Source organism: Bubalus bubalis, chromosome 1 (assembly GCF_019923935.1).
Source record: "Bubalus bubalis isolate 160015118507 breed Murrah chromosome 1, NDDB_SH_1, whole genome shotgun sequence".
NCBI classification, from domain to species: Eukaryota; Metazoa; Chordata; class Mammalia; order Artiodactyla; family Bovidae; genus Bubalus; species Bubalus bubalis.
In genome coordinates, this window is record NC_059157.1 from 36926543 (window position 1) to 36954344 (window position 27802).

Here is a 27802-nt window from a genome sequence, read left to right on the forward strand (position 1 = left end):
CCTTTGCCGAACTCTCAATTTCTCCAGTCACTACCCACCTTTATTATCTTCTTACACATAGAAACACATAGATAGCACAGTTACCTGACAAATAATAGGCCAGTGTTATCAAAACTATATCTTTTAAAAAACAGTAGCTTTTCCAAATGAGAATCAAAATCCCATATATTGTGGCAGGTTAGGAACAAGCCAGAAATCTCAAAGGCCAGAAATAATTCAAGGTATATTAATCTTATCCCAGTCTCTCTGGATAAACGTCTTGGAGGGCTTTTTCATTCTTTTCTCCTTCATTATCTCTACCTCCTTTTTTAACACAATTGCTCCTAATCTAGATTGTAATAACTACAACTTCTGGAGTACTTCCTTTAAGTCTAAATGAATGTATTTCCTCTAATATTCAAAACAATAAGGAAAGGTAGTCATTACAGCTTTCCTCTTGGAAGTAAAAGGATTAAGACCCAAAGACCTTCAGTGTTTGCCAAGGCCACAGATTGGGCAAATGCCAAGAGTGTTCCTTTACTAATCACCCGTCTTCCCCTCCCCACCCTGCCCCTGCCTCCCCCCGCCCCCTAGCAAGGCCTCATCACCTCTTAATTACACCAAGAGCTTTGAGATTTTAGATGTAACTCCCTTTTTAATCCATCCTTCACAGTAGCTCCCAAACAAAGCTTTCATATCAGAAATAATTTGTGAAATCTATTTGATCTGTACTTTCAGAAGAATACAGTTGATGGGGAAAGGATCCAAAGGAGGGCAATTAGAGACATCAAGAAGAAGTGGAGACAGCTGCTGACTGGTTTACGACTCCCAAAGTCAAAGCTGAGTTGAGATATGACAGGTGCCAATAATGCAAGAAGAGGGGCAGGGAGTGAACCCAGATGAAGGCAGCAGCTCAGAGAACTGTCATGAAGCTGAAAGGAGTGATGAGCGCAGAACTTCTAGAGGTCTAAAAGGAGGAGGACTTAATTGGGTGAGCAACAAACTTCTGAAAATTCTGCTCTATGAGATGCAAAGTGTAAAAAACACCAATGACTTCAAGATGGCTTTGGATAAATGTACAGATCATAGCCTTGTAAAGGACCATTAAGGGACGCTTCTGCTATTTGGAATGCATTGTAATTCTTTTGAGGTTAACATAATCATGTTAGTTAATAACTAATATTAACTTCCTTTTTAAAAGGACACTCTGTGGTAATGGTTAGAAATAGCCTCACAGGCAGAGTGGTCAAGAATCTCATTCTGCAGGGAAAGGCAGCATAGCTTGAGTCCACCCATGACTCTGACACCTACCAACCTCATCAATTCACATGTTCTTTCTAAGCTTGGGTTTCAATATCAGCAAACTGGGGGAAACGATAATTCCTATCTCAGAGTAAGACTGTGAAAAAGATCTATACCTGAGACATTGTATATGGTAAATAATGGTTACAGATCTATGACTCTTTCCTATGACTTTGAAATAAGGATGAGAATCAAGAAACAGGAAAAGTGGCAGAGAGGGGGAAAAGGGATTATAAAAGTGGAAACAAGACAAGATACTTCAAATAAGACATCTGTAACATAAGAGAAGTCAAACAAACTAAACATCAAAATTTCTCAATTAACACTGAAAGTAGAGGTGAAAAATTAAATTAGTAGAAATGACTGAAACAGATAGTAACTAAATAATCTGAGAAGTTAATGAATCATTGGGTAATACTCTGTAAGGAAGAAAAGACAAGATACAAAATTATATGCAGATGTAATTTTTCCCCCCAAGATAATGGTACTAGGCACTGTCACAGATAAAAGTGTAGGGAACTCACACGCACCCTGTGTGGAGTCCCATCTCAGGGGTCCAGCAGAACAGAGAGCCTGGGACCGCAATCCAAAGTAAATGTGGTCCGTGAAGGGAGCATAGGATTTCATATTCCTTCCCTGTTTCATACAAGTTTGATGTACTGATAGTTTAAATAAATAACTTAAATAATTTATTTGAAACAGTGATCATTTAAAAGAGAGTGAAACTAATAATAACAAATAAAAGAAGAGCGAATATTGTTAAGTCAGTGAAACCTCAGGCCTGACCATTTGCTCTTTGTCCACAAGCATCCAGAGAGTTAATTTAGGAAATTTTAATGGAAATGTTACTGGCTTAATGGTCAATAAGGCTGTGAAGCTGTTCCCTTTGGCAGCTCTGAAAGCAACGGCGGAAAACTAGCACAGCTCAAGACGTTTATTTCCAGCCATTTCCTTTGCCTGCCTGAAAGTCCTCTCTATGTCATCAATCTCCTGATATACTCTTAAAAAATCATTATCCTCTTCTTCTGACCTGGAGGAATTCTCTCCCTCTCGTTTGGACTCTGACTATCAGTCACTCTTTGGTGGTATATGAGACAGCTTGATAACAGCTCAGAACTACAGTCCATATGAAGGGAGAAAAATACTTTTTCCCCTCCTAGTCTCATCTTAAGTTCCATCTAGTAAAGTGTTCAAATGACATTTTGTGAATAGTTTTACCAACCAGGCTAGAGGGCTAGTGCCCATAGACCGCATCCATGGATTTTTGCCATTAGCTCCCTTGGTGTCACTGAGACTTTCTTGGCTTGTTTTATTTTTGAAGGAAAGAAAAAGAAAAGTATGCTCAGGTGTGGGAGGGTTAGCATAAAAAATGATAAGTTATCTTTAAAAGAATTTTATATTTTTTCATAAGAAAAGATGTCATAAGCAGAAAACTTATTTTTATAATACTGCTACCCTTTGCTTTATGGTCTAATATTTATCAGGAAATCCTATCCCTTACAGAGAGCTATCACATATTTATATCAACAAGCTTAACTCTTTGTCCACTGATGCAAGAATAGTCTACCCAGTGAAATTCAAAATCGAGAAAAGTTCTATGTATAAGAAGGAATTTAATACATCACAATATGATTTTCTTTGCTTATCAGTAAATGCAAAAAAAAAAAAAAAACACCATATGGATTCTTTACCAAGAACAAGTTCATATAGCAATCAATAATCATTCTAAAATACAAAGAATAGAATAAATTCTCAATAAACCAAATGGCTTCAAGATAAAGTACTGTGATGAAACAAGAAGGACACATTTTAAAATATATGCATTGTTAGACATGTTTTAAAATTGTACTGATACTTCTCTAGGTCTAGTACATGCAGGGGATTGCAATCTTTGTGATTCAAATACTTTTACTCTGAGAGAACAGCCTTTTGATCACCATTCCCATTATGGGAGTAATTACAAAAGAATGATTTAAAACTATACCTACTCTAACCTAGTCCCCTGATTAATTTTTAAGAACAAATGGGAGGTAAGCGGTTTATTTTGATATTTGTCTTTTAATAAAAAGCAATGCAATAAGGTTAAAAAAAAAAGGCCAATTAATTGCACAAACTAGGTGATAGTTCATTAATGCTTTATCATCTTCTTTGTTTAAAGTCTAAAAAGTTTTCTTACAGAGTTTAAGATCTGAATGAGATGGAAGAATGGTAAGTACTCTTAGCACATCAAAGAACTTGGGAAAAGCCAGAATAATAAAATTTAAAATAGGAACAAACACCTGAAAACAGGTTCAAATACCACTGAGACTAAAGTTTCTCAACTTTACTGATAGTAGAAACACCTAGGAATCTTTTAAAAAAAAAAAATACTGAGCCCCACTCTCAACAGTTGTGATTTAATCAGTCTGGCTTGGGACCTGAGCAAAAGTGTGTAAATAATCTTTCCATTCTTTTAATATACAACCAGCGCTGGGTATGCCCTGTATCAGGCCAGCACTTCAGGCATGGCACATGGGCCCTGAAGGTTCCTAAGACAGTCCCACATGGTCCATGAAGTCTAAACATCTGTCACGATAGTACTAAGGCACTGCTTGCCTTTTTCACTGCACTGATGCTAGCAATAATGGGTAAAATGGTTCACATATTAGCATAACACAGTGATGCCCAACCATGCAGGTTGTCATCCTATTTTTCACCATCACACACTTGTGACCAAAGGAAAAAAATTGCCACTTTCTCTTAAGAATGCCCTTGATGAGGCAGAAAATAGTATTAATTATTATTAAATGTCAACCCTTGATATGTCTTTTTTTAACATTGTCTGACGAAACTGGAATTACCCATAGAGTATGTCAGCTCAATAGTGAAGTGCAGTGTTATCATGGGGAAAACACTGTGACTGAGTTTTGAGCTAAAACTGGCCAATGTTTTTGCAATGCACCAGTTTTTCCAGTAGTCATGTATGGATGTGAGGGTTGGGCCATAAAGATAGCTGAGCACTGAAGAATTAACACTTTCAAACTGTGGTGTTAGAGAAAACTCTTGAGAGTCCCTTGGATTGCAAGGAGATCAAACCAGTCCATCCTAAAGGAAATCAGTCCTGAATATTCATTAGGACTGATGGTGAAGCTCCAATATTTTGGCTACCTGATGCGAAGAGCTGACATTGGAAAAGACCCTGATGTTGGGAAAGATTGAAGCAGGAAGAGAAGGGGACGACAGAGGATGAGATGGTTGGATGGCATCACTGACTCGATAGGCTTGAGTTTGAGCAAACTCAGGGAGATAGTAAATGACAAAGAAGCCTGGTGTACTGCAGTCCAAGGGGGTCACAAAGAGCTGGACGTGACTTAGCAACTGAACAACAACAAATGTTTTATTTCAACAAATGATTAGTAGATAAACTATAGTTATACAGATCTGGGTATTTGACAGATATTACACTGAAAATTAGTAAAGTAAGCCTGGTATGTCAAAAAAAAAAAAAAAAGAAAAACAATTGTCAGTATGATTTATCAGTGATAACATTTGAGTTTTTACATGAAAATTAAATTTTGGAATACTTAACTTCACTGAGATTTAACAGCTCCTCACTACTTGACTTTTCTTGTGAAATCTGTAGTTATAATAATAAATATTTTTATATCATTAATGAAATCATCAATATTTGTAAGAGCTATGTAAATCAGCTATTCAGTATTTTCCATATGACTAACAAATGATGTTACAATACTATGCTCGGGCAAAAGACTCATTCAAGACCAAGACAAACCAATGACTTTCAGGATAATGGAGTAAAAGAAGCTCACTGATAGGGTTTCAGTTTCTCCACTGCATGCGGCATTTAAGAAATCACCACTTGTCAAGATTTGGTGTTTTATCAAAGAAGAAAATTCAAAATTAGCTGAAGCAAAGCAATTAAAATACTCTCCCCTTTCCAAGGACACAGCAGCTGTGTGAGGCCACAGTTTCTCTTGGAACATCAATTAAAAGAACAGATTGCAATGTGAATTCAGAAGCAGAAATGAGAATCCAATGCCCTTTCTCTAAGCCAGCCATTAAAGAGTTTTGCAAAAATGTAAAGTGATATACCACTTTTCTCACTAAATGTGTTTCTGTTTTGAAAAATCTAGCTATTTTCCACAAAATATTTTGTTAGCATGTAATGGGTTAAATATTTTTTACTTAAAAAATAGATGGTTGCAATGTCTCCATTTTAAGTTTCAATATGGTAAATATTGATAGATATAACAAACATCTACACTGTGATTCTCAGAAATGTTTAAGAGTATCTGGGGATCCTGAGAACAATGTATGTGAGAACTGCTGCCGTAAGCCCCAGAGACAGCTAACAGAGCGTGGTCACACAACTGCTCTGACTAAGCAAGGAAGCTGAGCAAACTGACATGGGAACTGACACAAGTTCCCAGGGCAGCCAGGAGACTGTAGAGGAAGAACCATGTGACACTGGCAGACCAGAGAGACGGTCTTCATCGTGGAGAAAGCTGACAGCAATTCAAGCACACACAGACTCATATCTGAACCTGAGATTTGATTAGGATCTGTGGAGTGCAAGATACAAGCATTCTGACTGATCCAGAGGAAATAGTCTGATTTTTAAAGCAAGGAGTTAGAATTCACTCAAAGAGTTGGTCTTGGAGTGACAGCTACTGATCCATATGCCCCATGGTGGTTTATGGAGTAGGGGGCCTGGAAGAAGGGCCCCTTAATTAGAAATTAAGTCCTGCTTTGCGCTGGTAGGGTTCTTTCTTACCTCCAGATTCTGTGTGATAATTCAAAACAGCCTGTCTCATTTCCAGTATTTTACACCCCGTACGGGGAACTCTGAATATCTCCATGCAGTTCTGTTTGTCTCGGTCTTGAATGTGGTGTACAATGTATGTTCACAGGTTTGACATCTCTGGGCGTGGGAAGGAGAACCCAGTTGTGGAGCTCTTGAGTGGAGTTCCAGGGCCCTCAGCATGTTTAAGAGTGTCCATTCAAGTATTTCTCAGCCATTAAAAAGAATACATTTGAATCAGTTCTAAGGAGGTGGATGAAACTGGAGCCTATTATACAGAGTGAAGTAAGCCAGAAAGAAAAACACCAATACAGTATACTAACGCATATATATGGAATTTAGAAAGATGGTAACAATAACCCTGTATACGAGACAGCAAAAGAGACACAGATGTATAGAACAGTCTTTTGGACTCTGTGGGAGAGGGAGAGGGTGGGAAGATTTGGGAGAATGACATTGAAACATGTATAATATAATGTATGAAATGAGTCACCAGTCCAGGTTCGATGCACGATACTGGATGCTTGGGACTGGTGCACTGGGATGACCCAGAGGGATGGTATGGGGAGGGAGGAGGGAGGAGGGTTCAGAATGGGGAACACATGTATACCTGTGGCGGATTCATTTTGATATTTGGCAAAACTAATACAATATTGTAAAGTTTAAAAATAAAATAAAATTAAAAAAAAAAAAAAAGAGTGTCCATTCATGCTCAGAGAAGGCAAAGACTGCCACTTATGAGCTAAAGATTACAAATAACAAGACAGTTTCAATCTTTGGGGTATGATCGGCTTTGCAGAAATTTAAGAGGGTTCCTTTACACTGGGATTCTTCACTGAGTTGGATAAAATACATTTTCGAGAGCTGACTGGTTTGCTTCTTGCTTAGCCATGCTTCCTATGAAGTGCTCCTTGAAAATCAAATTGCCACGTTACATTTGCATCGTGTGGTATGCCTGGAGTGCTGTCCTTTGAAATAGATTGGTCAGGGTTGCTATTCACAGAAGAGCAAAAAGCAATCAGCTTGATATTGCCACTGAAATTTTGCTCTCGTGGAGAGAATACCAGAGTAATTATCAGAGACTACTCTTGAAGAATGAAAGAGCTGAGTAGGGGATGAAGCTTGCACACACATACACACACACACCTCTCTCCTTGACTACACAATTATTCAGCATAGTACTCACATTCTCGGGTACAGCTGAAGAGTTCTCCTACAGTCTCAGAACGAAGGCAATGTATCCCTGATACTCATTTATCGTTTTCCTTCTGACCCTTTCGTGCACGAGATTCATCCATTAGAGTCACCTGTCATTGGATGAGTACAGGCTGCCCTTGTGGCCTCTATAGAAAGGAAACACACTTCATTTCCTGAGGGTCAGATACAAAAAGTCAGTTTTCAAGACATTTTCTGAGACTTATGGAATTCTTCATATTGGGCTCATTTTGTAATTCCATTAGGGGAAAATAATTGCAAACTGGCCTCATAGATGCATCTGAGAAATCACGTTGGAAATATATCAACATCCAAGAGGTCAATCAGTTCAGTTCAGTTCAGTCGCTCAGTCGTGTCCGACTCTTTGCGACCCCATGAATCGCAGCATGCCAGGCCTCCCTGTCCATTACCAACTCCCGGAGTTCACTCAGACTCACGTCCATCGAGTCAGTGATGCCATCCAGCCATCTCATCCTCTGCCGCCCCTTCTCCTCCTGCCCCCAATCCCTCCCAGCATCAGAGTCTTTTCCAATGAGTCAACTCTTCGCATGAGGTGGCCAAAGTACTGGAGTTTCAGCTTTAGCATCATTCCTTCCAAAGAAATCCCAGGGCTGATCTCCTTCAGAATGGACTGGTTGGATCTCCTTGCAGTCCAAGGGACTCTCAAGAGTCTTCTCCACCACCACAGTTCAAAAGCATCAATTCTTCGGCGCTCAGCCTTCTTCACAGTCCAACTCTCACATCCATACCTGACCACAGGAAAAACCATAGCCTTGACTAGACGAACCTTTGTTGGCAAAGTAATGTCTCTGCTCTTGAATATGCTATCTAGGTTGGTCATAACTTTCCTTCCAAGGAGTAAGCGTCTTTTAATTTCATGGCTGCAATCACCATCTGCAGTGATTTTGGAGCCCAGAAAAATAAAGTCTGACACTGTTTCCACTGTTTCCCCATCTATTTCCCATGAAGTGGTTGGACCGGATGCCATGATCTTCATTTTCTGAATGTTGAGCTTTAAGCCAACTTTTTCACTCTCCACTTTCACTTTCATCAAGAGGCTTTTGAGTTCCTCTTTACTTTCTGCCATAAGGGTGGTGTCATCTGCATATCTGAGGTTATTGATATTTCTCTCGGCAATCTTGATTCCAGCTTGTGCTTCTTCCAGTCCAGCATTTCTCATGATGTACTCTGCATATAAGTTAAATAAGCAGTGTGACAATATACAGCCTTGATGAACTCCTTTTCCTATTTGGAACCAGTCTGTTGTTCCATGTCCAGTTCTAACTGTTGCTTCCTGACCTGCATACAAATTTCTCAAGAGGAAGGTCAGGTGGTCTGGTATTCCCATCTCTTTCAGAATTTTCCACAGTTTATTGTGATCCACACAGTCAAAGGCTTTGGCATAGTGAATAAAGCAGAAGTAGATATTTTTCTGGAACTCTCTTGCTTTTTCCATGATCCAGCAGATGTTGGCAATCTGATCTCTCGTTCCTCTGCCTTTTCTAAAACCAGCTTGAACATCTGGAAGTTCACGGTTCACGTATTGCCTAAGCCTGGCTTGAAGAATTTTGAGCATTACTTTAATAGCATGTGAGATGAGTGCAATTGTGTGGTAGTTTGAGCATTCTTTGGCATTGCCTTTCTTTGGGGTTGGAATGAAAACTGACCTTTTCCAGTCCTGTGGCCACTGCTGAGTTTTCCAAATTTGCTGGCATATTGAGTGCAGCACTTTCACACCATCATCTTTGGATTTGAAATAGCTCAACTGGAATTCTATCACCTCCACTAGCTTTGTTTGTAGTGATGCTTTCTAAGGCCCACTTGACTTCACATTCCAGGATGTCTGGCTCTAGATGAGTGATCACACCATCGTGATTATCTGGGTCGTGAAGATCTTTTTTGTACAGTTCTTCTGTGTATTCTTGCTGCCTCTTCTTAATATCTTCTGCTTCTGTTAGGTCCATACCATTTCTGTCCTTTATCGAGCCCATCTTTGCATGAAATGTTACCTTGGTATCTCTAATTTTCTTGAAGAGATCTCTAGTCTTTCCCATTCTGTTGTTTTCCTCTATTTCTTTGCATTGATCATTGAGGAAGGTTTTCTTATCTCTTCTTGCTATTCTTTGGAACTCTGCATTCAGATGCTTATATCTTTCCTTTTCTCCTTTGCTTTTCACTTGTCTTCTTTTCACAGCTATTTGTAAGTCCTCCCCAGACAGCCATTTTGCTTTTTTGCATTTCTTTTCCATGGGGATGGTCTTGATCCCTGTCTCCTGTACAATGTCACAAACCTCATTCCATAGTTCATCAGGCACTCTATCTATCAGATCTAGGCCCTTAAATCTATTTCTCATTTCCACTGTATAATCATAAGGGATTTGATTTAGATCATACCTGAATGGTCTAGTGGTTTTCCCCACTTTCTTCAATTTCAGTCTAAATTTGGCAATAAGGAGTTCATGATCTGAGCCACAGTCAGCTCCTGGTCTTGTTTTTGTTGACTGTATAGAGCGTCTCCATCTTTGGCTGCAAAGAATATAATCAATCTGATTTCAGCGTTGACCATCTGGTGATGTCCATGTGTAGAATCTTCTCTTGTGTTGTTAGAAGAGGGTGTTTGCTATGACCAGTGCATTTTCTTGGCAAAACTCTATTAGTCTTTGCCCTGCTTCATTCCGTATTCCATGGCCAAATTTGCCTGTTGCTCCAGGTGTTTCTTGACTTCCTACTTTTGCATTCCAGTCCCCTATAATGAAAAGGACATCTTTTTTGGGTGTGAGTTCTAAAAGTTCTTGTAGGTCTTCATAGAACCGTTCAACTTCAGCTTCTTCAGCATTACTGTTGGGGCATAGACTTGGATTACTGTGATATTGAATGGTTTGCCTTGGAAACGAACATGTCCCTCAAATATTTTTCTGAGGAAGGCAACACTGAAGGCATATGTGGACCCAAAAAGCTACTAACAGTTTAACTTTGTGTTCATACAGCATGATGTCTAATGAATTAATCTACCAGAGGTCTTGAGTATCTGAATTAATTGTGCTTATAGTGAAATAATAAAATTTCATGAGAAGGTCTGATCAAAATAAAGGTTTCTTTCACTGGTTATAAGAGATTTTCTGATCATCAGACTTCTCTACAAAATGGAAAAATACTGTTAATTAACCAGCACAGAGGAAGAATTTCTCTGGAGGAGGCAAGCTAACAAGACAAGCTGTTCAATGAAGGTAGGTGGTCTTATGGGCAAAGGAAGCTTGTGGAAGTTCTCTTCTGTTTTTCTTTCTTCAATGACGAAGGGAATAAAGTAATTAGATGAAAGGTAGGCTGTGGAAGGAGATGGTCAGAGGTTTGATGTTTGAGGAGAAAAGAAAGAGGAGACATCCAGGTTGGAAGAGAAAGGACCAGGACTGCTGGAAGGCATTCAGAGCCCACTTGTTATTAAAGTTAGTTACTGCAGGCTGAAAGTGAGATTTCAGTGTGACTGAAATCCCATCATATTTAGATTCAGAGAGACTGAAGCCTGACAGACAGATAAATTTAACCAGGAGTATAATTTAACCAAGCAGGCAAAATGATTATCAGGATTGACCATGAACTCAGTTGGATAAGAAGAGTGATATGGGTGCACGGGTGAGCAAAGTGAGAAAGTAGTAAGTTCAATTAATTTTAGGTCTTGGTTGACTAGAAACATTGTTCAAATTGAGCTAAAGACTGAGATCTCTACGGATAGGGAGAACCATTTGTCTTCAGCCTTTCTGTCTCAAGACATAACTTTATAAAGAGTAGATATGTATTTATGTAAATTTTTCCTTGCCTTTCTTTGTTAATTATGATTAGAAAGATCTTTCCATGACAAGTTTATAAAAATGATTGGTCAAACTTTTAAAATTTAGCTTTAATACATTTATTTTTCAATATTTAAAATCTTTGATCCATCTGGAATTTAGTTTGGTATGAGGAGTGAAGGAGTTGTGATTTTTTTATCCAAATGGATAATTCCTCCCTTAATTCTTCTTTTTCCCATTCAAAGATTTCCTAACTATTTTCATAAGATTAAAAAAATGACATATATATTCAGAATAGGAGAAAATGGCTTGACCCTTTTTATGCAGTCAAAAGTATCCACAGTTAGCTTAGCAAATTTTATTACTGAGTACTTCTGAATAAAATTATAAAATGCAACTGAAGGAAAAAAAAATGTAAACTTGATTAAATAGAGAGACATACAAATACCAAGTTCTTGGAAAGGAAATTCCCCCATTGTAAATATGTTAATTATTTCTAAATTAAACTAGAATGTCATTTGATACAATCAAAATCTGAAAAGGTTTCTTTGGAGAAAAATCTTAATAAAATAATTCTATAATTTATCTGGGAGAAACAAAATGTAATAACTATAAGAGATTCAGATTTTTCAATCAGATCAGATCAGTCACTCAGTCGTGTCCGACTCTTTGCGACCCCATGAATCGCAGCATGCCAGGCCTCCCTGTCCATCACCAACTCCCGGAGTTCACTCAGACTCACGTCCATCGAGTCAGTGATGCCATCCAGCCATCTCATCCTCTGTCGTCCCCTACTCCTCTTGCCCCCAATCCCTCCCAGCATCAGAGTCTTTTCCAATGAGTCAACTCTTCACATGAGGTGGCCAAAGTACTGGAGTTTCAGCTTTAGCATCATTCCTTCCAAAGAAATCCCAGGGCTGATCTCCTTCAGAATGGACTGGTTGGATCTCCTTGAAGTCCAAGGGACTCTCAAGGGTCTTCTCCAACACCACAGTTCAAAAGCATCAATTCTTCGGCGTTCAGCCTTCCTTACAGTCCAACTCTCACATCCACACCTGACCACAGGAAAAACCATAGCCTTGACTAGACGAACCTTTGTTGGCAAAGTAATGTCTCTGCTTTTGAATATGCTATCTAGGTTGGTCATAACTTTCCTTCCAAGGAGTAAGTGTCTTTTAATTTCATGGCTGCACTCATCATCTGCAGTGATTTTGGAGCCCAGAAAAATAAAGTCTGACACTGTTTCCACTGTTTCCCCATCTATTTCCCATGAAGTGGTTGGACCGGATGCCATGATCTTCATTTTCTGAATGTTGAGCTTTAAGCCAACTTTTTCACTCTCCACTTTCACTTTCATCAAGAGGCTTTTGAGTTCCTCTTTACTTTCTGCCATAAGGGTGGTGTCATCTGCATATCTGAGGTTATTGGTATTTCTCCCAGCAATCTTGATTCCAGCTTGTGCTTCTTTCAGTCCAGCATTTCTCATGATGTACTCTGCATATAAGTTAAATAAGCAGTGTGACAATATACAGCCTTGATGAACTCCTTTTCCTATTTGGAACCAGTCTGTTGTTCCATGTCCAGTTCTAACTGTTGCTTCCTGACCTGCATACAAATTTCCCAAGAGGCAGATCAGATGGTCTGGTATTCCCATCTCTTTCAGAATTTTCCACAGTTTATTGTGATCCACACAGTCAAAGGCTTTGGCATAGTCAATAAAGCAGAAGTAGATGTTTTTCTGGAACTCTCTTGCTTTTTCAATGATCCAGCAGATGTTGGCAATTTGATCTCTGGTTCCTCTGCCTTTTCTAAAACCAGCTTGAACATCAGGAAGTTCACGGTTCACATATTGCTGAAGCCTGGCTTGGAGAATTTTGAGCATTACTTTACTAGCGTGTGAGATGAGTGCAATGGGGCGGTAGTTTGAGCATTCTTTGGCATTGCCTTTCTTTGGGATTGGAATGAAAACTGACCTTTTCCAGTCCTGTGGCCACTGCTGAGTTTTCCAAATTTGCTGGCATATTGAGTGCAGCACTTTCACAGCATCATCTTTCAGGATTTGGAATAGCTCAACTGGAATTCCATCTCCTCCACTGGCTTTGTTCGTAGTGATGCTTTCAAATAGTAAGTATTTAATACACTCACAAAAAACAAGCTTTAGAACTAACAAATTAAATTCAAAATTTTATTGGAAAAATAAGAACATGTCAATGGTAAAATCATTAACTTTTCTATATTAAAGCATGAATAAATATTAACATCATGAAAATAGAATAAAAACTCCAGGAATATTCTAAAATATGTGGAAATGTATTATATGGTCACAGTATTTCAATTTTTAAAAAATGAATAATAAATAAGTGATGCCATGAAAGATCAATATACCAATTGACCTACATATGAACAGATTCTAAATGGATAAAATACTGGCATAAGTAACAAAACTGTATTATCTAAAAGGTAAAGCCTTTCTAAATATGACATAAAAGCAAAAGTCATAAACTTTTTTTAAGTATTATATTTAAATATATTAAAATTTTATGCATGTATAAAAGCATTATATGCAATGACAAAAGAGACATAAAAAATTGAAGAATCTTTTTCCAACCCATAACAACACCATGAGCTAACTGAATTTAGATAAAGCCTGCCCTTAAAAGTAAATTCCCACAAATACAAATATAGAAGATGGGTATAAAAACTCATCTAAAAGATAATATAAGTTTCAAACATGAAAATGCGCCGGGTGTTACAGATCATAAAAGAAATGCAGGTTAAAATTGAACTCTTCTATCAGTTTGGCAACGATCAACCTGTTTGAAAACTCTTTTGATGGGGATGCAGGAGCCGTTGTCATTTTATTGTTTCCAGTAGAGAGGTAAATAGATGTAAGATAGGCTGCATTGGAATACACTTTAGATCTAATAATTCTACCTAAAGAAATTTGTCTTACATTTATTACCACTTGTATTTATGTGAAAGGTGACTTATTGCAGCCTTCATGTATATTAGTAATAAATGGACAGTACAAAACCCTATCATGGAATACTATGGGCTTCCCAGGTGGCTGGTGGTAAAGAATCCACCTGCCAATGCAGGCGGTGTAAGAGACTAAAGTTCGATACATGGGTTGGGAAGATTCCCTGAAGGAGGAAATGGCAACCTACTCCAGTATTCTTGCTTGGAGAATTGCATGGACATAGAAACAGTCCACGGGGCCACAAAAAGTCGGACACAACTAAGCATCTTTCAATCCTCGTCTATCAGGAAATATTACAGAGTTTCGTCAAAATGTAGGAGCAGAAATAATGTATGTACATTTGCTTATATATTTATAATGTATCTTTTTAAAGATACACACAGAACACACACATTCCAAGTACATGATGACTCTCCTTGGGAGAAATGATTTGCTGAGAATCAGCAGATTCTAATGCTATATCCTTTTGAATTTTGGAATTCTAAACCACATTATTGTACTGCTGCTGCTGCTGCTGCTGCTGCTAAGTCGCTTCAGTCGTGTCCGACTCTGTGCGACCCCATAGACGGCAGCCCACCAGGCTCCGCCATCCCTGGGATTCTCCAGGTAAGAACACTGGAGTGGGTTGCCATTTCCTTCTCCAATGCGTGAAAGAGAAAAGTGAAAGTGAAGTCGCTCAGTTGTGTCCGACTCTTAGCGACCCCATGGACTGCAGCCTACCAGGCTCTTCTGTCCATGGGATTTTCCAGGCGAGAGTACTGGAGTGGGTTGCCATTGCCTTCTCCCATTATTGTACTACATATTTTAAAAAATGAGAAATGGAGAAAGGGAAAGGGAAATAAGCCCCTTTGATGAAGATGTATGCTGAATATCTCCCTCAAATTATGTCTGAAAATGTTTTTAATTTCATTCTCATTATTGAATTTTGCTAGGTACTCAATTGTTAATTGATAGCTATTTCCTCTTGGAAGAATTAATTATGCTGTGTCTAGCTTCAATAGTTTCTGTTGAGAGTTAATTCTGTTGTCTAATTTTCCTGACTTTGTGTGCAACTTATTTTCTCAGGAAAGTTTTTGGAACTCTTTATTTTTGGTGTCATTAATTATCCAAATAATGTGTCTATGTGTGGATTTATTTTTACTTATTTGTTCTGCTTGAAATTCACTGTACTTCTAAATCTGATGATTCATAAAGATATGATAAAGATCACCATATATTTAAAATTTTCATCACTTTAAAAAATATCTCTTCTCTCTCATTCTGTCTTTATCTGTATTTATTGTATTCTGTTAATTGTAAGTTAAAATTTTTTAACATCTAAGCATTTCTTAATTTGAAGAATTAAATTGAAAAGGGAAAACCACTAGATCATTCAGGTATGACCTAAACCAAGTCCCTTATGATTATACAGTGGAAGTGAGAAATAGATTTAAGGGCCTAGATCTGATAGACAGAGTGCCTGATGAACTATGAATGGAGGTTCATGACATTGTACAGGAGACAGGGATCAAGACCATCCCCATGGAAAAGAAATGCAAAAAAGCAAAATGGTTGTCTGAGGAGGCCTTACAAATAGCTGTGAAAAGAAGAGAAGCAAAAAGCAAGGGAGAAAAGGAAAGATATACCCATTTGAACACAGAGTTCCAAAGAATAGCAAAGAAGATAACAAAGCCTTCCTCAGCAATCAATACAAAGAAATAGAGGAAAACAATAGAATGGGAAAGACTAGAGATCTCTTCAAGAAAATTAGAGATACCAAGGGAACATTTCATGCAAAGATGGGGTCAATAAAAGACAGAAATGGTAGGGACCTAACAGAAGCAGAAGATATTAAGAAGAGGCAGCAAGAATACACAGAAGAACTGTACCAAAAAAAGATCTTCATGACCCAGACAATCATGACAGTGTGATCAATCACTTAGAGCCAGACATCCTGGGATGTGAAGTCAAGTGGGCCTTAGGAAGCATCACTACGAGCCAAGCTAGTGGAGGTGATAGAATTCCAGGTGAGCTATTTCAAATCCTAAAAGATGTTGCTGTGAAAGTGCCTCACTCAATATGTCAGCAGATTTGGAAAACTCAGCAGTGGCTACAGGACTGGATAAGGTCAGTTTTCATTCCAATCCCAAAGAAAGGCAATGCCAAAGAATGCTCAGACTACCACACAATTGCACTCATCTCACATGCTAGTAAAGTAATGCTCAAAATTCTCCAAGCCAGGCTTCAGCAATACATGAACTGTGAACTTCCAGATGTTCAAGCTGGTTTTAGAAAAGGCAAAGGAACCAGAGATCAAATTGCCAACATCTGCTGGATCACTGAAAAAGCAAGAGAGTTCCAGAAAAATATCTATTTCTGCTTTATCAACTATGCCAAGATTTCGATTGTGTGGATCACAATAAACTGTGGAAAATTCTGAAGGAGATGGGAATAGCAGACCACCTGACCTGCCTCTTGAGAAACTTGTATGTAGGTCAGGAAGCAACATTTAGAACTGGACATGGAACAAGAAACTGGTTCCAAACAGGAAATGGAGCACGTCAAGGCTGAATATTGTCACCCTGCTTATTTAACTTATATGCAGAGTACATCATGAGAAACACTGGGCTGATGAAGCACAAGCTAGATTCAAGATTGCAAGGAGAAATATCAATAACCTCAGATATGCAGATGACACCACCTTTATGGCAGAAAGTGAAGAAGAACTAAAGAGCCTCTTGATGAAAGTGAAAGAGGAGACTGAAAAAGTTGGCTTAAAGCTCAACATTCAGAAAACTAAGATCATGGCATCTGGTCCTGTCACTTCATGGCAAATAGATGGGGAAACAGTGGAAACTGGCTGACTTTAGTTTTGGGGGCTCCAAAATCACTGCAGATGGTGATTGCAGCCATGAAATTAAAAGATGCTTACTCCTTGGAAGGAAATTTATGATCAACCTAGACAGCATATTGAAAAGCAGAGACATTACTTTGTCAACAAAGGTCCATCTAATCAAAGCTATGGTTTTTCCAGTGATCATGTATGGATATGAGAGTTGGACTCAGAAAGCTGAGCACCGAAGAATTGATGCTTTTGAACTGTGGTGTTGGAGAAGACTCTTGCGAGTCCCTTGGACTGCAAGGAGATCCAACCAGTCCATTCTGAAGGAGATCTGTCCTGAGTGTTCATTGGAAGGGCTGATGCTGAAGCTGAAACTCCAATACTTTGGCCACCTGATGCGAAGGGCTGACTCATTTGAAAAGACCCTGATGTTGGGAAAGATTGAAGGTCGGAAGATAAGGGAGGATGAGATGGTTGAATGGCATCACCGACTCGATGGACATTTGTTTGGGTAAACTCTGGGAGTTGGTGATGGACAGGGAGGCCTGGCGTGCTGAGGTTCATGGGGTTGCAAAGAGTCAGATACGACTGAGTGACTGAACTGATCTGAACTGAAGCATTGTTTTATTGGATTGCAAATTACTGTCAATGGCAAAGCAATAATTTATTGGGCAATATTTTTCATGCTTTATCTACCCTAAATGTCTCATGCTTCATTTCATATTTTCCATATATTGTGCTGCATTGTGCTTTCTGTGCTGTATTTGAGTGATTTCTTTTGCTCTATCTTCCCATTTAATCATCTTCCCTTCAGCCATGTAATGCTGTTGAATTTATTCACTCCTTTTTAACTTCATTGATTATAAAAATTCTAGTGTAGAATTTAGTATTTAAAGACTCTACCCTCAACAGGGCTTCCCAAGTGGTGCTAGTGGTAAAGAAGCCTCTGGTCAATGCAGAAGATGTATGAGAAGTGGGTTTGATCCCTGGGTTGAAAAGATCCCCTGGAGAAGGAAATGGAAACCCAATTCAGTAACCTTGCCTGGAGAATCCCATGGACAGAGGAGTCTGGTGGGCTATAGTCCACAGCGTCGCAAAGAGTCAGGCATGACTGAAGCAACTCAGCATGCACACACACCCTCAACAGCCTCCATAGCAATCCTGCAGGCAGATTGGGTGGGCAAACACCTGAAGAGGGAGTCAGCCAGGCTGCACACAGTGGAGATGAATGCAGAACCCAACCTCCTGCCTGGATGATTCACTGAGACCCCTACCCCCTCAACCCCCACCTTCCCTTTAAACACTGTCATGGCTGAGCAGAATCTTTGGAGTTGGTCTCCAGACTTGAGTCTACCTCCTACTCAGATTGCTGGCTTTTCTGATGAAAGCACCTTTCATTTCTACTGACACTTGCCTCTTGAATTACTGGCTTTTGAGGGGTCAGCAGCTGAACTTGAGTTTGATAACATTTTTATGTTTGTGTGAAGAAGAGAAAGAAATGAATCTATAGTTCTCAATGATAACTGCTTTGGTTTTCTTTAGTCTAAAGACACCTTCATTTATTTAAATATTTTTCTTGAAATATTTCAAGTTTTCTGTTAATCAGAATGTCTCAAGCATTATGCTGTTGTAATGAATCACTTAAATTGCCAGGTTATATTTTAAAATTTTGGTTGCATGAATATTTACTGTAAAACAACAAGGACAATGATTTCTATTTTTATAATTAATGAGAAGATTTGGAAAAATGATTCCAGTTGGTAAAAGCGACTGCAGTGCATCCTCAAAATTTTGTCAAAGTGAATATGGTGTAATTAGAAGAGCAGTGGAAGTGTCCTTATTAAGAGTTGAGTCACCCACACCTTAAGGTGGAGCTGAGCCACCAATAACAAGATGCTGCTTGGGCCTTCTTAAAATTACCCTCCTTCTCACTGCACAACTCCCTTTCTTAGTACATTTTCCCACAATTTTCAAAATATTTCACACTCTTATCTCATTAAATAGTTACTTCCTTTATTGGAGCAATTAAGCCTGAATTTGGATCTCCCAGTGTAATTGTGATGACAATATTTACATGATTAATTACATTTAATTATACTGTATATATATATAAATTTATATATTTATATATATATATAAATTTATATATTTATATATATATATATAAATTTATATATATATATATATATATGGTCTTAAACCTAGCCTTAAAAATAAACCTTTTATTCTTTAGGTTGAATCTGTCATCTTCCTGAACTTTTATGTCAATTCATTCTTCATTCTTTAAAGAACGCAGTCTCCTTTCTAGCTATGCTAGACAGCAGTTTGGTTTTGTTCTTTTTCCTTCAAAACTCCTACTTTTTTTTGCTCCCAAGGTCCCCAGTAGTTAAGGCATCCTTGACTTGAGGCTACCATTTCCTCCTCTGCCTTTCCATCTGTCACGCACCCTTGAACATGCCTAATATGTGCCCTTACCAGAGTCCTGCCTATGCTGAGATTCTTATTTATATCTTAATCATTTTCTATATAAAATACTACCTCTGTCTCCTTTACAGCCTTCTTAAATCTTTAATCTGTGGTTTCAGATGATCTAGGATTCTGCTGCTACACCATGTTACCTCTGCATTTTTCAAAGCTCTGTATTCTCAACCTTTTCCTATAATCTTTAATGGCTTTTCATCCCTTTTTAAGTTACCAGCTCACTTGCTTTATCCTTGGTATCTTTTAAAGTTCCTTATGATATTCTCTTGAAATGGTCCCATAAAAAATATCACAGTACAGTATACCTAATCTCGATTGCATTTCTGTGTTTATTTTCACAGTATTATTCAACATACAGTAGTTGAACTCCTACACTCTGTGCTAAAAAATGTGGTGGGCACTGAATATAAAATATGCTGTATACATGTCATCTGTTGTTCCGTTTACTGAATTGATTACTCAGTGTCATCGTTATGAACCTAGATTCCTATTCTAGGCTATAATAAAGGGATGACTTTAAAATTGAATGAGACAAGAAGCTCCTTACATTTTGAATTCTTGATCTCTGCTTTTTGCGGTTTCCTGTATTTCTCTGTGTTGTCTCACTTGTATCAGTATGGATACCAAGAACCTCTCTCCCTACCTCTTATTTCTGCTTTTTCTTCCCAAAGTCTAGAGCAACACAGTTATAATGAAAATAGCACATAAAGAGTAAATAGGCTGAGAATTTTATCCTATTGTTTTAAGGTGGTAGGAGTTCACCCCAAAAATAATATGTGGAAATTTAGTAGTTGCACTTGGAACGCTGTATTTTATCTCCTCACATGCATGTTTTGCTTATGCCATGGTGTTCTATACTTCTCCATGACTGTTGGATACACAGGTTCAAAATAAAGATGTTTTTAAATCCATCCGTGAGGTAGCTAGGGTATGCTAAGAATTTACTCACCTCTAAAATGCATGTGCCATGGTCATTCATTTAGGTGAAGAGAATAACATGAAGCCTTTTAGGAATTATGATGCTTTATGTCAGAAAAGCTATTTTTGAATTTTAAAAATGTATAGTTATTTGTAGTCTTGTTTTTCCTTTTCAAGTAAAGTTTTTTAGGGCATGTGTCAAGAGATTGCATTTTCTGTAGATTAGTGCAGCATGAAGAAATAAACTTAAAATGAATTTTGTGTGTATTTAACCTTATAAACTTGTGACTCTCATTTGTCTTTGGAAGCAATTAGATGTAGACCTGGAGACAGAGCATGGGAAGGAACCTGACTGTATAAATGGAAGAGACATCTGAAATGCTGAAGAACAAGGACTTCCAAGCTATGAAGTGTTTGCAACTATTTCCTGATACCGCTTCACCCTGGAAAAAGTGAGCTTGAATGTAAGTGGTTGGATATAAACTGAATTGTGTGGGTTTTTTTGTTTTTGTTTTTGTTTTTTTTAATGTGTAACACTGAACAGTGAGAAACTTTCTATCATTATTTTTAACAAACTCTGCTCTGCCTGCCCTGCTCCTCCAATATATGCAAGACATTGACAGAAAGTTCAGTCCAAGGCCTTTGGGTGAAAAATTCATGAAAAGCCCTCTTATGTTGGTTGGTAATTACATGTAACTCTCCGCCACCACTCGTCTGAGACAAGGAACAGACAGGAAAGGAAGAAAGAGGAGAGTGGTCTGTGGCCTCCACAAGCCCCAACAGTTATTTGCCAGGGGTGGCTAGTCCTGGAGAAGGCAGGAGGGTCACCGGGGGGAGTTTGAGATCAAGTCTTCCTCCAAGAATAAAATCAGGAAGATTCAAAATGTAATGGATGAGATTAGTTATCTGTGGAAGTGATATACCCTAAGGAACAGCCAAAAAGATTATTTGGAGAAATTCAGAAATACCCTGAGGAATCTGACCGTGGTGGCGGCTTGATGGTATCCCTGTACTTCCAGTAACAATCTAATCAGGGTAAATGGATGAAGCTGTAACACAATCAAGCAAGAACTTAATCTGTGATAGTGAATAGATTAAGTATTCCAATCACAATCAATTGTACTGTAACCCACCTGAAGAGAGAAGGTACCAGCAGATGGTGGGGGTGGTGGGGGCATCTGTGAGAAAGTGGGGAGACCAGGGAGCCAGGATTTGTCTGTGACTCCTGCTCCCTCCAGCGTGAGAAGGGCAGCCTCAGCACTGCACTTCGAAACCCAAACCTCTGTTTCCATAGTAATTTGTATTTCAAAGGCTTTATTCACATGTGGATTTGCCTACCGGGGCAAGAGCAGGCTTATTAGCAAAGCAGCCTTCCCTATCAGTTTGGAGGCCAAAGGACTGCATTTTAGAATTAAAATAACAGCCAAAGAGCAGTCAGCAAAATGAATAAAGTAATAGGATCCCATTAATTCAACAGCTTCTATGGAACAACTACTATATTCAAGCCGCTGGCCTGGGAGGTGGGGATCCTATGATGAGTAAGAGAAAAGCTGTGCCCACGTGGAGCATTCATTTTAAAAAGGAAGACAGACATTAAACAATTAGGTACCCAATATATTATTTTGTTGCAATTGTGATTATTCATAGGCAGAAAATACACAGGATTTATTTGAACCTAAACAAACAAAAAAAAATGCAAAGGCCCCTGAATTGATCTGAGCTTTAAAGAAAGCTCTTAGGAGATGCTCCCTTTGGTTGATTTACGCTTACAAAGGGGACACTCGCAGAGTCCGCTGAGCAGCTGTCACTTGCACTTACAAAGGGGAAAGGGATGGAAGAAAATGAGAATACAAGTGATAGGAACAGAGTGAAGGGACAAAGTAGGTGTTTAAATAGTTAATCCCACTAGGAGATTATAAGTAGAAAAAATATGGGAGACCCCTGTAAGTTAGTGATCACTCGAGAGAGCAGGTTTGCTTAACCACAAAACCAAGCAGGCTTGCTTAGCGACAAAACCGTGCAGCAGAGGCACGAGGCATGGCTCAAAACGGTAGAACAACGGAGGCGTGAGACCCACGTCTGCCCAGTGAGCTCAGTGAGTCAATGACCCCCAGGACATGGTCTCTGCACACATGATAAGCAATAATTTGTGGACGTAGCTTGACCAGGAAGGGACAAAAGTACTCCCGTGCTCAACCTGGAGGAGAAGCTGATGATGGAAGCATTTCTACTTAAGAAAGACAAAGAATATCTTCTTCCCTTCCCCACTTTTCCTTTGATTAAAACTGTAGCCAAAGAATATCTTCTTCCCCTCCCCATTTTTCCTTTGATTATAAAACCGTAGCCAGTAAGTTCTCAGGGCATGGCATTTCTCACCCGCCTGCTTGTAAACCTCACAAGGGTCCTATTCTAGTAAATCACCTCTTATCTATCACTTTGCTCTCGCTGCATTCTTGTCTGCACTGAGACATAGAAGACTATGGCACCAGAGCTCTTTGGAGTCCCTTTAAGGACACGAAACTATTTCACAAGTTGAGGGAGTAAAATTAGATGAATACTGTGTATATAGTGATGTCAGTAAGTAGCTCAAAAATGACCCGTAACAAAACAATTATCCACAGAGAAATGATTTAGAAAGACTTGCTAATATTTAAGATTGGCTCCAAGAGAGACTTAGATAGTGACCCACATTCCAGAGATAATGTGCTCTCCAGAAATGAATACCTTCCAGTATTTTTAGAACAGATAGCCTTCACAATTTTATATCCCTGGAGTTGACCAGGGATCAGAATTATCTATGCTCACTTCAAAACAAAAATGAAGATTTCTGGAGACAGCTTCTTTTTGTGTTATTGATGCAGTCCCTCTTAATAGCTGGACAATCAGCTAACAGGAGGTAAGACCCATCTAGGGATTCAAGAGTGGCGGCATAAAGGTGAGATGACTGCCTGGCGGGCGATAGTCCAAAGGGTCACGGAGTCAGACATGACTGAAGTGACTTAGCACGCACACCCGACTGCAAATAAATGCTGAAAACAGAGCGTTCTGCTCTAATTTCCTGTTCGAGACAGAGAAGGGTTATTGAAGTTTTAGAGTGAGCAAGTGCATGCTTTGAGTGGGTCTCAAGGGTGCTCAAGCAGAAGCTGCATCACCCAGACACGTGTTAGGAGTGGGGGGATTGCCAAACCCTGCTCCATGGAAAAGAAGGGAGAGCCACATGTCAGCTCCCCAGTCAGAAATCACATCAGAAAGGGAGTGAGAGCAGGTGAAGCAGCAAATCTAAACGTGAATCAGAAGCTGCACCTCCTTCCGTGTAGTCGCTAAGTCGTGTCTGACTCTGCATCCCCATGGACTGTAGCCTGCCAGGCTCCCCTGTCCGTGGGTTTCTCTAGGCAAGAATACTGGAGTGGGTTGCCATTTCCTCCTCCAGGCACCTCCTTACAGAAATACAGAGAAAATATTTTGGAGAGAAGCTCCAAAAATTGTGAAGAAAACCAGTTTACTGACTGGGGCTAAGACTATACTGAGACAGAATTTAAAATTGTATACCTTAAGCTTTTATTGAGAAATTATTTGTTTGGAGTGTTATGGTAAACATTATGGGGGCTTAACAAATTCTGCTTTTTAGAAGTCTGCACTTTCATAAATGCAAGATTTGGTGCCAAAGCTGCTCAGCAGAAAGAAAATCAGCACAAGAGAAGATGGATAGGTGGAAGGAGACATGGTTGGATGGATGGATGGATGGAAGGAAAGAAAGAAGGAAGGAAAGGATATTCTAAAGCACCATATACAAAGGGAAGGGTTAAATTTTTTCCCTGGGTCTCTAGCTTGTGAAATCTTAAGTGAAACATTATTTTCTTCTTATTTTCTACCCACTGTGAATTGTTTGCTTGACATTCAAGACAGAATATTTCACACTCTAAGATGAAGGCTATTTGTTTTGTTTTCTTCTGAAAGTCTATTGGGTAGTTTTCATCAAGGAGTCTTCATGGAAGTTTTAATATGTATAAAAGAGGATCTTACTTTAAATAACTGTGGAGTGAACCAACCACTAACCCAAAAGCAGGAAAGAAGAAAGAAAAGGTTTAAACATGATGGACCAGAAATAGCAGACAGCAAGGGCTGCACTACTTTCAAAAGACATAAGAGGAGAAAACAGTTTAAAATCATCTGCAAAGAGACTGACATGATTAAATTTTTTAATAATGCAAATCTGTTGTTGTTTACTCACTGAGTCATGTCCAATTCTTTGCGACCCCATGGACTATAGTCCACCAGGCTCCTCTGTCCATGGGATTCTCCAGGCAAGAATACTGGAGTGGGTTGCCCTTTCCTTCTGGTGATCTTCCAATCCAGGGACTGAACCCACATCTCCTACATTGGCAGGCAGATTCTTTATCTCTAAGTCACCAGAGAAGCCCAATAATGCAAATAACAAATGTTAATACTCCTTCAGAACCACATTTTAGACTTGGAAAGGGGTTTTAGAAATATTCCTGTATAACCTCCTTGTTTTTATGGCTGAAAAACCCTGAGGTTCAAGATAAATCCAGAATCTTGGCAGGGTTGGACATTACTTGGTGGTGATTATTGTTAACATTTAGTGGCAGGGCTGGAATTAGTAACCAGTTGGCCTGACTCCCAGTCCATTAATTGTTTTTTTCAACCTTACATCCTCATTCCACTTCAAATTAATTTACCTGTTACAACACACTTAAAAAAAAAAAGTTTTACATGTTTATTCTAATTCATTTAGATTAATAAAATTTTTCTGAAACACATGCAGATACTCTGCTCAACAGTGGTTCCCAAACTTAACGTTATAGACAGGTTACCTGGAGCACTGTTAAAGCAGACCTAGCTGGGCCTCCATCCGGGAGAGTTTACTAAGTTCTAAGGTGATGCTGAGGTTGTAGTACATTTTTGTTTTAAATAAAGTTTTTAAAATTATTTATTTATTTGGCTACTCTGGGTATCAGTTGCAGCACACATCCACATTTTTATTAGCACTTTCCTGAGCACTGGTCCTAGGAGACAGACAATAGTTATAGCAAACCATTCTGGAAAGTTGGATGAGAACAACTGACAATTTTCAATGAGAGAACAACATGGGACTAATTACCAGTTAGTAAAGAATCTGCCAGCAATGCAGGAGACCTGGGTTCGATCCCTGGGTTGAGAAGATCTCCTGGAGAAGGGAACAGCTACCCACTCCAGTATTCTTGCCTGGAGAACCCCATGGACAGAGGAGCCTGGTGGACTACAGTCCATGGGGTCACAAAGAGTTGGACACAACCGAGCGACTAAGCACAGCACAGCTTAGCAGGTGTTAGCTCTATCACCATTCAGAGGTGTAATCAGTAGCCTCTTTCCAGGCCAAATAGGCCTTTACAAACACTTCTCTCTGCCCACAGCCTCTTCCTACGCCCTGCCTGGCACACTCCCCATCCCCAGCCTTACTCCTGGTCTTTCAGATTGTCATGGGAATTCCTTCCCCATCTTGTCCTTGTACCCTGTATCTCTGTCTCACTGAACTGTAATTGTGAATGATGCTTTGAAGGCTCACTTCCCTCCAAAGACTTTAAACATCTTGAGGCAATATTCTTCATCTACATTTTCAGCACTTTGAGCCTAGCACAGCAACAGGTATGGAAATAACATCTGTTGAATGAATGCTTTTATCAATGAGGATAACTCAAGAGAAAATAAATATAATATCCATATGATAGAACTAATTCTCTGTGAGTGAAATGCATGGTTCTCAGTTATATGTTTATTATCTATCCATCCATCCATTTTATCCTTAGCAGGCCTAAAGCATGTGAACATGTGTAAATGTAATTTCACATGATACAAAATATTTCATGCAAGTATTCATCAAGTACTACCCAAAAGTTTAGCACCATTGATGATAATACATTTATTTATTGCTGTACAATCTCCTCTAGAGATGGGATTTTACGATGTACCATCTCCTCTAGTGTCTAGAATTTTACAATGGGAGGAAAAAAACCTTTGATAAAACCTGAGGTCTTCTAACCATATCCACTCTGGTAGGAATCAGATGCTGAATTTATTTGATGACACTCTTGGCTGGACCTAAGAATCTTACAGTGTACTCACTTCCATTTTAAGAACTCTAATTTTTGAAATTTTGTCTTTATTAAACATATGTCTCTTAGTTACGTTTTCTGGACTTGTATGGAATAAATATGATATTGTTTTTCATATCAGTACCTCAAATTCCTAAAGATAGTCATCATGGTCCATCCAGCATGTTTTCTTTAGTCAAAAAAGGGATTAAAAAAAAAAAGAAACTGTGTTTTTTGCATTTTTTAAGAAAGAAATACTTATCCAGTACCTTTACTAATTCAAATACAACTATATGTTTACATGGTATATATGGTGTATATCACCATCTAGATACATATCAAAATATAATCTCATCCAGAAGGGATATATGGGAATGTGCAAATCAACTCTGAACTAAAAATACAAACAAGTACGAATGATATACACTCATTAAGAGAACTTAACAACGTGATTTCTGTGTTATCCTATTTCAATTTCCAATTTTACGAGAGCTTTTTGGTCACTGGTAGTGTCCCTGCTTCCATTTCTCACTTACAGACTATATTCACTCGAACATTAGGAGCAGCAGCAGAAGAAAATCTGAAGTGGCCATCTGCCATCCAGCCCTAGAATCATCCTTAATTTTGTTTCATGGTGACACTCCTGCCTGGTTCAAGACATAGCTGACAGACCTCCCTTTCACTTGAAGTCTCCATGTCCGATAAAAAATGGGATACTTGAGTTTATGCAGCTGTTCACCAGCTAATTATCTGCAATCATTTCTGATTACTTAATAGGCCATGGTAGGATGTGTGTTTGCTGCTATGCAGAGTTTACACATTAGGTTTTAATGCACTGATATAGTTAATTGTTTTGCTCACTGCTGCCTGTTAATAGACCATTCCTGAAAATGAGACCATATCTCAGTGGAATTTGGTTGTTTATTTTAAATAAGTAATAACTGCAAACTCAGATCCTAGATCCAGTGTTTACCATTTTAAGAACACACTTTTTAAAAATGCTGTATCATTACTAATGTGTTCAAATTATTCAAGTTTGGAGAAAACGAGTTATTAAACTAATGAGTCCATAACTGACTCAAATACTTAGATTTAACATTTTTCCTGCTCTGTTCAGTTTCCTAAATTGTTTTCTGCCATTGATAGCAAAATAAATTCTTTTTAAATGGAGCCAAAAACTGAGTGTAATAATATGAGAAAGATATATGCATATTAAAAGCAGATGAATATTTATTAATATGTAAATGAAGATACCAAGGCTAAGGATTGGAATGAAAGAGATGTGCATTAGGTATGGAATTGTTCTAATGAGACTGCTCCTTTGTTTTTCAGTTTTGCATTTTATGATAACATTTAGTACAAAAAGCTAGTGCTCAGCTTTAAAAATTTACAAGGCTCTTCTTTTGTTAACTGTCTATATATTTGTGT

At 38.6% G+C, this 27802-nt stretch overlaps 1 long non-coding RNA gene across 1 annotated transcript; it reads left to right on the forward strand.

Annotated features, from left to right (window-relative positions):
* Window positions 1-831: 831 nt before the first annotated feature.
* On the forward strand, window positions 832-27199 carry LOC123332527. The gene is made up of 3 exons (XR_006549330.2): window positions 832-970; window positions 20591-20746; window positions 26913-27199. It is a non-coding gene; the product is annotated as an uncharacterized LOC123332527 (long non-coding RNA).
* The last annotated feature ends 603 nt before the right edge of the window (window positions 27200-27802 follow it).